This window comes from Ursus americanus, chromosome 7, assembly GCF_024610735.1.
Source record: "Ursus americanus isolate L20-20 chromosome 7, mUrsAme1.1.p, whole genome shotgun sequence".
NCBI classification, from domain to species: Eukaryota; Metazoa; Chordata; class Mammalia; order Carnivora; family Ursidae; genus Ursus; species Ursus americanus.
Genome location: NC_142133.1, coordinates 23,303,202 through 23,318,311, shown reverse-complemented (window position 1 = coordinate 23,318,311; position 15,110 = coordinate 23,303,202). Strand labels below are relative to the sequence as shown.

Below are 15,110 nucleotides of genomic sequence, written 5' to 3'. Positions count from 1 at the left end.
TAAACTAGTAGTTATAGGAGAGTATAACCAGTATGGTAATTTTACTCTGCTAGATTAATTAGATTCACCTCCACCCATTTAAACCTGTTATTCTGAAACTCTTTTTTACTTTTTTTTTCTACGCTGTAAAATTTAAATATTGATTATCTGATGCTAAGAGATAAAAATCAAAGCTCCCCATGATCAGGAGAGATCATTTATGATTGCATTCCACTGCCTCAGCCTCCAAACCCCTTCCACACAAACCCACACACAGACTTCATATATGTAACCGAAAGGCTTTCCAAATTCTTAATGAAAACTGGGAACAAATAATGGAGAATGTGTTTACCTAGGTTTACAGCCTTAAACCCTAAACACCTTCCTCTCAAAGCAGAGTATGATTATCTTGTTCTCATCAAGGAAGGGAACCAAAGAAGGGATTATTTGCATATAGAATTCCATGTTGTTACTAATTTTAAAAGCCATCCTGGCTTTCTTCTGTCAAATGGTTTGATTGTGGATCACATTCTTTCATCGACAGCTGGTGTATTCTAAGTCAATTAATCAACATGCATTTATCAAGCACCTGCTGTGTGATCAACGTCATTCTTAGAGAATTCATGCTGATTAAATTCTCCCTAAAACAATCAGGAAGCTGTATCTTATTTCTGCTCTGCCCTCATCCCCACCCCCAATTCACACAAATGCATTCCAAAATCAAATAGATGCTCTTTTTGTAACAATTTACTGTTTTGAATTATCTACACAGTGCTCCATTCTGTTCGGAGCTGATAACACTCTGGACAATTACGATTTTTCTAAGGTACTAAAAGCACTTTTGCATAAATGTATATACCCTTTTGTGTAATTATGTTCTCTTATGTGTCTCCTTTTAAAGAAATCTCAGAGTTTTTGTTCATTTTATTTTTTTGTTAATGTCATTACAAGTAACAGAAACCAGCTAGAGCTGGCTCAAGAGAAAATGAAAACTTATTGGAAATCTATTAGGCTCTCTCATGGAATCCAAGAAGAACTAAACTACCAAACGGGCCTCTGGAAAGGCAGAAGACAGGGAAGCTCTGGGGACCCTGACAACAGCTGCTCACAAATCTTCCCTTTGGAATTCTGCCATTAACAGGACTCAGAGCCAAACGTCTCTGATCTCTGTGTATCTCAGTTCAAAATTCAAATTCTTGGGCAGGAGGATCTGATTGGCTGTGCTGTGATCAGCAGGCTGCTGCTGCTCCAATCAAGGATGGCCAGGAGACAGGGTTGCTTCTCGGTATGTGCACCTCTAATGCAGAGCCACCAGCCACGTGCGGCTACTGAACACTTGCAAGGTGGCTGGGACACTGAGGAAATGAATTTTTTCATTTTACTTGTTATTGGTTTAAATTTTGAAACTGAAGCAATGTAAAATATATTTCCATTACCTACAACTTCACTGTTTGGGTGGAACTACATTTTTACTTTAATTGCTAAAATTTACCATCTGAACTGAGATGTGCTGCCAGTGGAAAATACTCATCAGATTTTGAAGACACTGGTAAAAAAAAAAAAAAAAAAGACGACGACGACGACGAAGAAGAAGAAGAAGACGAAGAAGAAGAAGAAGGAGAAGAAGAAGAAGAAATATTCCATTAATAGTTGTATTTATTTTTATTTTTATTATATGTTGAAATTATAATATTTTGGATATTGTGGGTTAAATAAAATATTAAAATTGCTTTTAACTATTCTTTTTACTTTTAAAAAATATTACTACTGGAGAATTTTAAACTATATATGTCGTGCACAGTATATTTCTCCTGGACAGCATTCTTCTTATAGCTATGAAGGATCCATTTCTGAGGACAGGGGCAGTTCCAAGATACTAGACAAAAATTCGCAGCAAAACAGACACCCTCAAAGGGGTCAACTACATAGTACAAAATAACAGATTTCTGGGATAACCTAATGTACTCAATCGATAGTGGAAAACATCTCTTCAGCATTGTTTGACTACTTCATTGCAATATTCATTATATCACTAAGGAATATTGAAGGCTTTAGTGTTTGATGGTACAAATTTCTGTCCAACATTTCTAAACAAAGCCTCATGGAGCTGAAAATCTGGTAGAGGGGAGAGAGCCAATAAGCAGGTAAACAAAGGCATAATGCCGTGATATTAATAGATGCTGGGGAGGGGGAATGTAAGGAGACAGAGAATGACAGGGGATGTTCTTTAGCCAGATGATTAGGGAAGACCTCCCTGATCACTGACATTGAAGTAGAAAGCAGAATAAAGGAGAAGGGGTGAATCATATGACTCTCAGGAAAAAGCAGCCCTTCAGGCAAGTGGAATTAGTTCATCATGTTTCAGGATCCACAGGGAAGCTTCTGAGGCTGAAGAACAGAAAGGGGAACAAGGTGGAAAGTGAAATCAGAACAAGTAGTCTGGAGAAGGATTGTTCAAGGCCCTCAAGACAAGTGAGTGAAAGCTCTTACAGTGTTGAGAATCGCATTTACATTTTCCTTGGGTCCACAAATTGTACAGGCCAAGACCTGAAGTTTTATGACCCAGTTTTCCTGTGGATTTTTGTTCTTATGGTTTTATCAAAAATTATTGACTATTACTTTACTTCCTCACCATCTGTCTTATGAAAAACTAATTTTGAAAAAAATAAAAATTTATGAAAAAAATTGGAAAAATTAAATTAAATCCAGAGCTACTTATCTCCTGAATTAATCTGAGTCTTGAAAAACTTATGTGTCCTTTGCTTGAATAAAATGTTTGTACAATTGAGTTGTAGAACAAAATTATTAACCTTAGAGAATCCATTTTATCCATGATAGAAGTCTTTGTAGTGACTAAGCATACTTTCCAAATTTCTTGAATGCAAAGCTTTAGAAAAATAATTCACTCAGCTGCCTAATGCACAAACAGACACCCATAGAACCTAAAGGCAACCCTAAAGGAGACATGAATACAGACACACATAAATTCCTAAAACTTGCTAAGCATATGCATGAATAATATATATAGAAGAAGTATATATATAAATAATAACTACTGATTATACATGCTAACTACCATTTTTTAAGGCACTCACTATATATCATTCACCCGTGACAATCTGTACTAGTCTGCTAGGGCTAGCAGTATACCATAGACTGGATTATTTAAATAGAAATTCATTTTCTCACATTTCAGGAGGCTGGAAGTCTAAGATCAAGATGTCAGCAGGTGTGGTTTCTTCTGAGCCCTTTCCCCTTGCCTTGCAGATGGCAGCCTTCTTGCTATGTCCTCATGGGGTCTTTCCTGTGTGCATGCTCAGCCCTATGTCTCTCTGCATGCACAACTTTCTTATAAAGACAGATTGGATTAGGCTCCACCCCAAAGACCTCACTTGAACTAAATCACCTGTTTAAAGATCCCATCTCCAAACACAATCACATTTTGAGTAACTGGGGGTAAGGGCTTCAACAGATGAATTGGAGGAAGAAGGAAAGAAGCAACTCAGCCTATAACACTGCCACTTACCTATGAAGATAAAATATTGGATAAGATGGTACTCCTAAAATAGGTGACAATGTGATAAGTGCTATCAAAGAAGTATGTAAAATTGGTCACATATCTTGGAAGCACAGAAGGAAGAGGGCAGATTCTTCTTTGATGGAGGGCCTGGAAGTAATCTGAACACTTCACGGAGGTGGTTACGTTTGAAGTGGCTTCAGAGGACAATTAGGCAGGCATTGTATACGTTGTGCCAGCACCCATGGCCACTGTGACTAAATTATACGTTGCCCCTTAACTATTCAATATATTATAATGAGAAATAAGTAAGAAGCAGTAAGATGCTATGTAAATGTTCAGTTTTTCTTTCTTTCATAAGTTAATTAGCTAAATTACTATATTCCCTATTCTTCCAGAATACAAATTGCTAAACAAAAATCTAAATACATAATATCCTATTTGCCTTCTTAACTTATAGGCTAATGCTTGGCAAAATATTTTGTTATTTCCCTTTGCTTTTCTCACCTGTCTTTGCTTTCTTTAAGTTTTACAAAATAATTTAAATAAGTCTTGAATCTTTTTTTCTGGGATGGAGGAAGAGATTCTACAGGAGTTTTACATGTGATTGCTGTGCTGAAAATAACTACTAATTGTGGCAGGAACTTGATGGAATATATACTTAGCAAAGTTCTGTATTTCTCTTGGGTTAGAAAAGTCCTTGAATTGACTTCAAGTTGAATTCTTTATAGCTCTTTTGTTATAATACCCATGAAATTGTTCGCTTAAAATGAAAGACACATGCAAATTTTTTTAAAAGTTCTTCTGTCAAGATAGCTTCTATAGGTCTAAAGATCTTTGTGTAAAATTGCATAGCCACTTTAACTTTCCTCCAAATTATTCCAGATATTACTCCTGGAGAGAGCTTTCTTTTCCTAGTGAGAACTTTTGGGTTTTGTTGACATGCTTTTCCCCCCAGAGAGGTTGGTTGGACAGGAATCGGTTTCTGTGGTCTTTTGTGGTTTCTCTGGCTTACACTATGATGATTGGAACCGATCCGTAATGTACTCAGAAATTATATTCCCACTACCTTTGTAGCATGTCACTGGAATAAAATCCCAACTCTACTCCATTAGGAAGAATTAAAGTTTTTCTACTAAGTTAGAATGTTTTAAATTTTCTTTAACTTTTCTCAACTCTTATTGCTGTGAAAACTACATCCTGAAGTGAATGTATGAAACTATAAATAGCTAAAACATGCCAAACAAATAATAGAGACTCTTCCCTAGAGGAGCTCATAATCACAGAACAAGTGGCATCTTGACAACTTGTGTTGTTTTTGCTGATGAATATTTTATCTTAAATATTAAAATGCCACATTCCTCATAATTGTCATAGTTTAACTGGAAAGGACTTGAAAAATATCTTGTTCTAAAATTTAGCAGATTAAATGCAATGTGCTATCCTGGATTTGATCCTGGAATAGAAAAGAACAGTAGTAGAAAACTGGTGAAATCCATATACGGCCTGGAGTTTAGTTAATAGTACCGTACCACTGTTAATTTCCTAGTTCTGACAAATGCACCCTGGCTAGGTAAGATGCTAACGTTAGGTGACATTGGATGAAGGACATACAGGGACTCTCCATGATACCTTTGTGACTTTTCTGTAAATCTAAAATTGCTCCACAATAAAAAGATTATATATTTTAAATTAGCAGAATGTTGAATTTATATTTTCCAGTCTATCTCCATGAATAAGAGGGGCAGACCCACAAGTCCAGGGAGCCAGATTGGATTCGGGACTATGGGGGAAAACAAGGCATAGAAGCAAGATGCAAAACCAAAAAGGCTGGAACCGAAAGAGCTTCCGGGTGAGGAGGTTCAAAAATGACAGAGGGCTCTCCACTGAAGAGGAAATCCTCTGGGTTGTCAGTATAGGAAGTCACTAAATGCTAATATAAAGCTAGAAGATTTTAATAACAGAATATTTTATAAACACAAAACATATGTAGATGAGAATGATGGATCACGCACTGACAGATGCACCTTTTAAATAAAAGTGCTTTTGAAATGTAGGCTGTACCCGTCAAACATGCGGGAGCTGTCGGTTGTGCAAAGAGAAGGAAGTCGCTGAGAATTTACAGCAGCGTCTCTTGCCTTTCTGAGGTTGTGAAGCGGGGTGGCAAAGTCTTCTGTTTTCCTCGTTCTCTGGTTCCGGCTCTTTCTCATTCTGTTTGAGATCACCCTGCAATTTTTAAGCATGAGGGTGTGATCCTAAGAATCTTTTCTACTCATACATTTTCAGTTTTAAATTGGCTAATTTTTATACGAAGTGTTAACTTCTTTTAAAAATAAAGGTAAAATGGTAGCTCCTAGTCGGCCTCAGCATGGATGTCTAGCCCTCCTGCGTCTCTCCAGTCGGCCCTGTGCGATCGGAGGTGGGCACATGACCCGGTCCAATCAAAAAAGGCGCCCTGTTTCTGTGGACATACGGACACACCAGGATCGCGCGAACGTGGAGGAGCAAGGAAGAACCCCGCTGGGCTAAGAGGAAGGGACAAGCTTGAATCCACGCTCACCTGTCTGAAAGCACGAAGGCAACAGCCAACGGAGAGACCCCTTCTGCCTCTAGCCAGCATTCCAGGACCACTGAGAGTCAAATAATAATTCTTGCTGAGTTGAAAAAGCTGAACCCTGTGTCTCAATCTAAAATTAATACAAAAGCATGAGGCAGGAAACACACCAGAGACTCGGTAAAAATTAGGGAACCTTGTCTCCATTGCCCCTTCCTCTTATACAGCTGTGCTCTTCCCTGCCAAGTATAATTAGAAGTCATGCCCATGGCAGACTAGGGGCAGGTTAACCATCATGGGAGAGAGCCCACAGGGTGGGCAAAGCTGAGATCTGTTGCTAAGAAAATGAAACTATGGGGACAAGGCAATATTTCTGGTATTGGTGCTTAGTTTATGAAATCTCCACATACGAAATTGGCAAAAAACCAGCTGAGATCTGAAGAGGATCGTATTGCCAGAAAAACCCAACTTGGAAACAAAGCCCTTGACCGTTCAAAGCCTAAAGCAATACCCAGGCTCCATAATGAGAGCAACAAGAAGTTGGGTGCTAAGGCGCTGCCATCCTAGAACATGACAGGGAAGGGAGACTTGTTTCCCACATGTGCAGATCTAGGGGCAGCAAGGTTGAATCACTGAAGAACTTACTTCACTGCAAGGGAAGCAATTGGGATGCTATTTCTATTGTAGGTCCAGGAGGAGGCCCCTTTCCACCTGACCAGGAGGAAAGCCTATGGCCCAGAAATACTAGACTTAAAGACGAGGTAGTCACTGGATGAGACCTTACGTTGTCTTGTTGCGAGGTGAACAGTACGTGGGGCTGTTACGTTAAATTCAGGGTGGGACATTTTTGGAATTTGCCTTTCAGAAAGGCAAAAGTGTGAATGATAACAGTGAACTGTGATAGCATAAGTGCTGCCCGATACCTTCCTTAATTTGGATGGCCATCATGCTATTTCTTTCTTGCAGTACCAGATTCTTTCTTCTGGAACAGATATGGGCACATGCCAGAAGCCCACCCAATCTTAATCCTGCATTCCTCAGATATGGTGATGAATATAGAGGTGGGCATGAGACCCACACAGAGACTGTGAGTCCCTCACAGGGTTTGATATGTAGACATTGGGGGAGACAGGTCTCTTTGCAATGAGATTCCTAAAGCAGATGCTGTAAGCCTAGAGCTGTGGGCAACCTAATTCTCTGGCAGTCTGGAAGAGGGAAGAAAATGAGGTCACTACACAGAGGAGGCTGAGCTGAGATTTGGGGAGAGGGTGGAAGAGAGAGACTTGTAGATATAATTTCCACCTGGGCTTGAAACCAAATCCTTCCATGAACTTCTCTTTCCCTCCTCTCCCTCTCTGTTCAAATCCTTTCCCTTTTTGGCTTAAATTAATTTGAGTTGTGTTTCTGTGAATTTCAACTAAAGTAGTCTCTATGTATTTTTATTTTTCTAGATATAAAAGTAATGCATGCTCACTCTAAAAGGAATTTGGAAGATACAAGTGAGTAAAGAGAAAAAAGAAAATTATTCTCTCATGCTTTGGGTATAACCAGGCTAACATTTTAGAAATTTTGCAGTATTTGAAATGCTTGCTTTACATAGTTATGATCATGATAAATTTATTTTGCATAGTTATGATTATAATAAATATTCAAGCTTAATCTCCTGCTTTTCTACTTAATATAACATTTTCCCATGTTCTTAAACACCTTATAAATAAAATTTTCTAAAATTTTCTCAATTATTTGATACTTTTGAAATACTATCATCATTTTGGATTATAACCCTAGCATTTGTTTTCTGAAATATAATTACTGGAACTAAATATTAGAATATTTTAAAGGCTCAGAATATTGGGGGGGGGTTGTTGGTTTTTTTTTTAAGATTTTAAAACTTATTCATGTGAGAGATTGAGAGCATGAGCCAGGGGGAGGGGCAGAGAGAGAGGGAGAAGCAGACTCCATGCTGAGCAGGGAGCCCAATTCAGGCCCATCTCAAAACCCTGGGATCATGACCTGAGCCTAAGCAGATGCTCAACATACTGAGCTACCTAGGCGCTCTGGCTCATGATCTCTTTTATTTTATTTATTTGATTTGATTTTTTTAACAATAAAACTTACATTTATTAAGCAACCACCGTGTGCCAAGCAGCAAGGGGGGGTCTGCATGCCAGCCAAGTCCCAGTGTTCAGGGCCCCCTCCAATGTCATGATCTATTTTAAATATGATTCCTTATTTAGACGAATACAAATATACACAAACGAGAATTCTTTCTTCGTGGATAATCAGGATTAAGTGAATGAAATATATAGGATTAAGTAAGAGGAAAAATATTAGATAGCATTAGACCCTCAATGAATAGTTCCTTTTAAGGACAAAAACTATCCTGAATTAACCCAATTCAGAATTTAAGCCACATAAAATTATAGAAGTGAAAAGAAATAAAAACACGGATATTCAACGATGACATATATATACATCCCTCCCTAATTGACATAATCTTTTAAAAGTATAATTTTACCATTTTTCCATCATGAAAGTAATATATAAAACAACACATGATACCGCTGACAACTATTTTTTTTTTAAGGATTTATTTATTTGAGAGAGAGAGCGAGTGTGGAGGGAGGGGAAAGGGAGAGGATCCCACTCAGACTGCAGGCTGAGTGCAGAGCCCTGTGTGGGGCTCGACTTGGGGCTTGGTCCCATGACCCTGAGATCAGGATGCTGAGATCATGACCGGAGCCAAAACCAAGCAAGAGTTGAATACTTAACCCAACTATGCCACCCAGGCACTCCTACCACTGACAACTTTTAAAAAATGATAATATGCATTGTCATTGGCATACAGATACAATGTTGGGAAGGGTACAAATTAGTTTAACCCTTTGGGGACAATTTGACAACTATTTTATTTTTTGCTTTAATGAATAAATAACCAGTCATTTAAATTGCTTTATAATATTTCATTAAGTGCATATATTTACTTAATCAATATTCTATTTTTAGATATTTTGATTGCTTCTAGTATTTTACTATTACAATAATGTTTTTATGTATTTATTTGTAGTAATTTAATGTATTTTATATAATTTTAATATGATTTATTGTATTTAAATATATTATGAATTATTTTTTTGGACTGATTCCCAGAAGTGAGATTATTGAGTCAAAGGTAACTGAATCAAAATGACGAAATCAAACATTTTCTGGTTCTTGATGGAGATTGCCAAATCACTTTTCAGAAAGAGCTTATCAGTGTACCATGCCAACAGCATCTTGCCCCTAATCTAATTAAATTAATCTATTACATTATTTTAATAATGTCTCTAATCTGGGGCGCCTGGGTAGCGCAGTCGTTAAGTGTCTGCCTTCAGCTCAGGGCGTGATCCTGGCATTCCGGGATCGAGTCCCACATCAGGCTCCTCCGCTGGGAGCCTGCTTCTTCCTCTCCCACTCCCCCTGCTGTGTTCCCTCTCTCGCTGGCTGTCTATCTGTCACATAAATAAATAAAATCTTTAAAAAAAAATAATGTCTCTAATCTATTAAATTATTTTAATGTTTTGTTCATTTAAGAGATGGACATTGGTGGTTTTAAATTTTTTAATTACAAGCAAGGATCAATTCTTCCTGAATATTTGTGTAAAGTTATGTTCATCTTCACTTACATGATTTTTTTTAAAAGATTTCATTTTATTTATTTGAGAGAGTGAGAGAGAGAGCATGCGGCACACATGAGTGTGTGAGGAGGGTCAGAGGGAGAGGGAGAAGCAGGCTCCCCCCACTGAGCAGGGACCCCAACAAGGGGCTCGGCCCCAGGACCCCAGGATCATGACCTGAGCTGAAGGCAGATGCTTAATCCACTGAGCCACCCAGGTGCCCCCATAATCTTTTAACCAGTGGGAAGGCACTCTTTTTTCAGGGCTGTTTCTGTCACATTGGGAAGAAACGTGTTAGGCTCTTCTGTCACTTTGCTACTCTGGCTAATCAGTGCCCACAGACTATTACAATGGTCCCCAAATGCCTATCCAAAAAATTGTGTCAGGACCACATAAGAAATAATACCTATGAAATCTATTAAAAATACAGATTCTTAAATTCCACTCTCAGAGTGTCTAAATCTATGGGCCTGCAATATTTTTTTTTAATTTTATTTATTTATTTGACAGAGAGAGAGACAGCCAGTGAGAGAGGGAACACAGGAAGGGGGAGTGAGAGAGGAAGAAGCAGGCTCCCAGCGGAGGAGCCAGATGTGGGGCTCGATCCCAGAACGCCAGGATCACGCCCTGAGCTGAAGGCAGATGCTTAACAACTGAGCCACCCAGGCACCCCCCTGCAATATTTTTTTACAGTTCTATAGGTGAGGCTGAGATGTTGTCAGATTTGGACACAGTGCTCTAAAGCAGAGGTTCATAAATTGTGGTCCCTGGAACCAAAAGCAGCAACATCTCACCTGGGAACTTGTTAACAGTGCAAGTTCTTGGGACCCCACCCCAGACATATTGAATTAGAAACTCTCAAGGTGGGGCTCAGTAATCTGTGGGGTTTTTTTTAAAAAAGATTTTATTTATTTATTTGAGAGACAGAGAGCATGAGAGGTCTCGGGAGGAGGGACAGAGGGAGAGAGAGAAGCAGGCTCCCCACTGAACAGGGAGCCCGATGCGGGTCTCAGTCCCAGGACCCTGAGATCATGACCTGAGCTGAAGGCAGGTACTTAACTGAGTGAGCCACCCAGGCGCCCCCAAACTGTGACCATTTTAAGAGTGAAAAGTGATATAAATACTACATTATACTGGGACAGGGTGTGTAAACTAGGACGGTGGCAAGCAAATAGCAAAGCATGGTGACTTCTTTTTTTTTTTAAGTAATTATTTATTTATTTGAGAGAGAAAGGGAGTGTGTGGTGGTGAGGGGCAGAGGGAGAGGGAGAAATTACCTGTGTCTCACTGACAGGATAGTAAATCCAAGTGCTCCCCTGGTACAGAAACCAAATGAGCCCCCTAGGGTTTCCCCCTACACTTACCTCTCACCTCCTTGTGTAGTCAAGGGGTGAGCATGAGACAAAACTAGACCAGCTACACTTTCTGTTCTGAAACTCTTTTTTTTTTAAAGATTTAATAAAAATTCTTACTGTGGAGAACTTAAACATATACAAAAGTGGAAAGAACAATACATTAATCTCCATAAACTCTAACTAATTCTCAACAATGATTAATACATGGCTATTCTGACTTATCTAGATACTTCTCCATTTCCTCCAGGCTGCACGGTTTTTTGAAGCAAATCTTACAGATATAATATCAAGGAATATTTTTCCCTGTATTACCAATATAAGCCATTATACTAATGTAAGTTAGTTTGATGAAAATACTGCTTTGTGCTAGAAATGATACGTTTAAAAGTCCTTTCAGTGCCCAGTACTGAAACTGACAACACCTGAAAAAAAGTATTTTCTTCACTGGAGGAAAAAAGAAATGTCAAGGTCTGGTGACCTGTGTTTCTGTAACTCTGTTTGTCTATCTCTGTTACTCCCAAAGTCAAACATTGTTGCATCAATTTTATTTAACTTGATCAGATTTATTTAAGTCTATATATTATCATGTATCATTTAATCCCTAAAAAGATTAAAAGCTATATATTTATGTTTCATTGCTCTAAAATTACTCTACTGAAATTTTCAGTATTCGGCTATATTAAGATTATTGTTAATTTTTTCTTTATTGTGTGTGTGTATATATATATATATATACATATATATATAACATAAAATTTATTATTTTAACCATTTTTTACATTTTTTATGATTTATTTATTTATTTGAGAGAGAGCATGTGAGTGAGGGGAGGGGCAGAGGGGGAGAGAGAGGGCCCGACACAGGGCTTGATCTCATGACCCTGAGATTACCACCTGAGTTGAAACAAAGAGTTCAACATTCAACGACCATGCCACCCAGGAACCCTGTCATTTTAACCATTTTTAAGTGCACAGTTCAGTAACATCAAGTACATTCACAATGTTGTGCAATCAGGGACTTGGTATTTTGAGCAGCATAACACAAGGGGAGAAGTACCCAAACCAGACCGCCCAAGGATCCCTACTGCTGAAACCCTCAAGATTGGAGGAAACGAGCTGTATAACCAATACTCACTGAAAGTTGCCTTCTGAACTAGTTGGGCTAGTTTGGACTTTCCCTTGAAAGACATGATTGCTTCTTCCTTTTTCTTCCTCTGGAACTTTAGTTATAAATGTCCCAAGGTTCTTACAACATTACAGCCTTTATTTATCTCAGAGAGAAATATTGTCCTTTGAACTTTACAAAACACAATGTTCTTGTTTGTGTTTCCACTTGAATATGTCTGAGCCATCTCCCCTTGCATAACGCTCTGTCTGGACATCCCCAAAGACGAGGAGCCATATACTCAACAAACAACTGCAGAACTACAGACATCTAATGGCATCCAGCATGTCCTCCCATCTACTTTAGCATCTCTTACCTCATATGTTTGCCTGAAAGGTTTTTTTAAATTGAGGTAAGATTCACGTAACAAAATTAATAGCCATTTTTAAACATATTTATTATTTTAATCCTACTATAGTTAACATACAGTGTTATATTAGTACAATTAGTACAAATGACTCAAGAATTCCACACATTATCCAGTGCTCATCACAAGTACACTCCCAATCCCCTTCACCCACTTCACTCATCTCCTCACCCACCTCTCCTCTGGTAGCCATCAGTTTGTTCCCTGTAGTCAAGGGTCTGTTTTTTTGGTTTGTCTCTTTTTTTTTTTTCTTTGTTCATTTGTTTTGTTTCCTAAATTTCTTAAATTTTACTGTGATCATATGGCATTTGTCTTTCTCTGACTGACTTATTTCACTTAGCATAATACACTCTAGATCCAACCATGTTGCAAATGGCAGACAGACACTTAGGCTGCTTCCATAACTTCACTATTGTAAATAATTCTGCAGTAAACATAGGGGTCCATATATCCTTTCAAATTAGTGTTTTTATATTCTTTGGGTAAATACACAGTGGTGGAATTACTGGATCATATGGAAGTTCTATTTTTAATTTTCTAAGGAAGATCCATATTGTTTTCCACAGTGGCTGCACCAGTTTGCATTCCCACCGACATTGCACGAGGGTCACTTTTTCTTCACATCCTCACCAGCACTTGTTTCTTGTGTTTTTGATTTTAGCCATTTTGACAGGTGTGAGTTGATACCTCATTGTGGATTCGATTTGCGTTTCCCTGATAGTGAGTGACGTTGAGCATCTTTTCATGGGTCTGTTGGCCATCTATATATCTTCTTTGGAAAAATGTCTGTTCAGGGGTGCCTGGGTGGCTCAGTCAGTTAAGAGTCTGCCTTCACACTGGAGGAGATAATGCTTAGTGAAATAAGTCAAGCGGAGAAAGACAACTATCATATGATTTCTCTCATCTATGGAACATAAGAACTAGAATGATCAGTAGGGGAAGAAAGGGATAAAGAAAGGGGGGGTAATCAGAAGGGGGAATGAAACATGAGAGACTATGGACTATGAGAAACAAACTGAGGGCTACAGAGGGGAGGGGGGTGGGGGAATGGGATAGACCGGTGATGGGTAGTAAGGAGGGCACGTATTGCATGGTGCACTGGGTGTTATACACAACTAATGAATCATCGAGCCTTACATCGAAAACCGGGGATGTACTGTATGGTGACTAACATAATATAATAAAAAATCATTATTAATAAAAAAAAAAAAAAACTGAATTTTAGAGATGGTTTTAACTACATGCTTCAATATAAGCATGGTTAATTCTTCTTTTAAAAATGTTTTTATTTGAATATATAAATATTAAAGTTCTATCATAGCAATTCTAAAAAAAAAAAAAAAAAAGAGTCTGCCTTCAGCTCAGGTTATGATCCCGGGGTCCTGGGATCAAGCCCTGTCTCGGCAGGCTTCTTGCTGCTCATCAGGGAGCCTGCTTCTCCCTCTCCCCGCCCCCTCTCTTATTCTTTCTCGCTCTCTCAAATAAATAAATAAAATCTTAAAAAAAAGAAAAAGGAAAATGTCTGTTCATGTCTTCTAGCCCATTTTTTAATTCGATGAGTAGTAGTTGTTTTTCTTCTCTCAGCACCATTTGTTGAGGAGACTGTCTTTCTCTCATTGCATATTCTTGCATACTTAGTGGAAGATTAACTGACCATATAATCATGAGTTTATTTCTAGGCTCTCTATTCTGTCCCTTGATCTATGTGTATATTTTTTGTGCCAGTACCGTACTGGTGTTTTGATTACTACAACTTTGTGGTAAATCTTGAAATCTGGGATTGAGATACCTCCGGTTTTGTTTTTCTTTTTCAAGATTGCTTTGGCTATTTGGGGTCTTCTGTGGCTCCATACAAGTTTTAAAATTATTTGTTCTAGATCTACAAAAAAATGTTGTTGTTATTTTGATAGGTGTTACATTAAATCTGTGGATCGCTTTGGGTAATATGGACATTTTAACAATATTGGTTCTTCCAATCCGTGAGCATGGAATATATCTTTCATTTGTTAGTGTCATCTTCAATTTCTTTCATCAATGTTTTATAGTTTTCAAAGTACACATCTTTCACCCCCTTGGTTAAGTTTATTCTTACTGTTATTTTGGGTGCATTTTTAAATGGGATTGTTTTCTCCCTGCTCAATGTGGAACCTGCTTCTTCCTCTCCAACTTTTGCTCCCCCTGCTTGTGCTTTCTCTCTCTCTCTGTCAAATAAATAAATAAAATCTTTGAAAAATAAAAAAAAATATGGCCAACTTAGTGAGTGTGGAGTGGTATTTCATCGTGGTTTTAGCTTGTATTTCCCTAATGACTAATGATGTTGAACATCTTTTCATATGCTTGTTGGCTGTTTGTGTATCTTCTTTGGAGAAAAGTTCGTTCAAGTCCTTTGCTCATTTTTAAAATGAGTGCTAACCACTTATCTGCCCATACCTTGATCTTGGATTTCCCAGCCTCCACAGCTACGAGAAAGAGGTGTTTGGTTGTGTATGGGCCACCCAGTCTATGGTATTCTGTTGTA

At 38.2% G+C, this 15,110-nt stretch overlaps 1 long non-coding RNA gene across 2 annotated transcripts in view; it reads left to right on the top strand.

Moving 5' to 3' along the window:
* LOC123785941 (uncharacterized) overlaps positions 1 to 15,110 on the top strand; it is a 57,492-nt gene that overhangs the window by 21,374 nt on the left and 21,008 nt on the right. For both annotated transcript variants that reach the window (XR_006777825.2, XR_006777826.2), the window contains exon 4: positions 7,502 to 7,549. This is a non-coding gene — a long non-coding RNA (uncharacterized LOC123785941). The remainder of the gene's footprint in view (positions 1 to 7,501; positions 7,550 to 15,110) is intronic.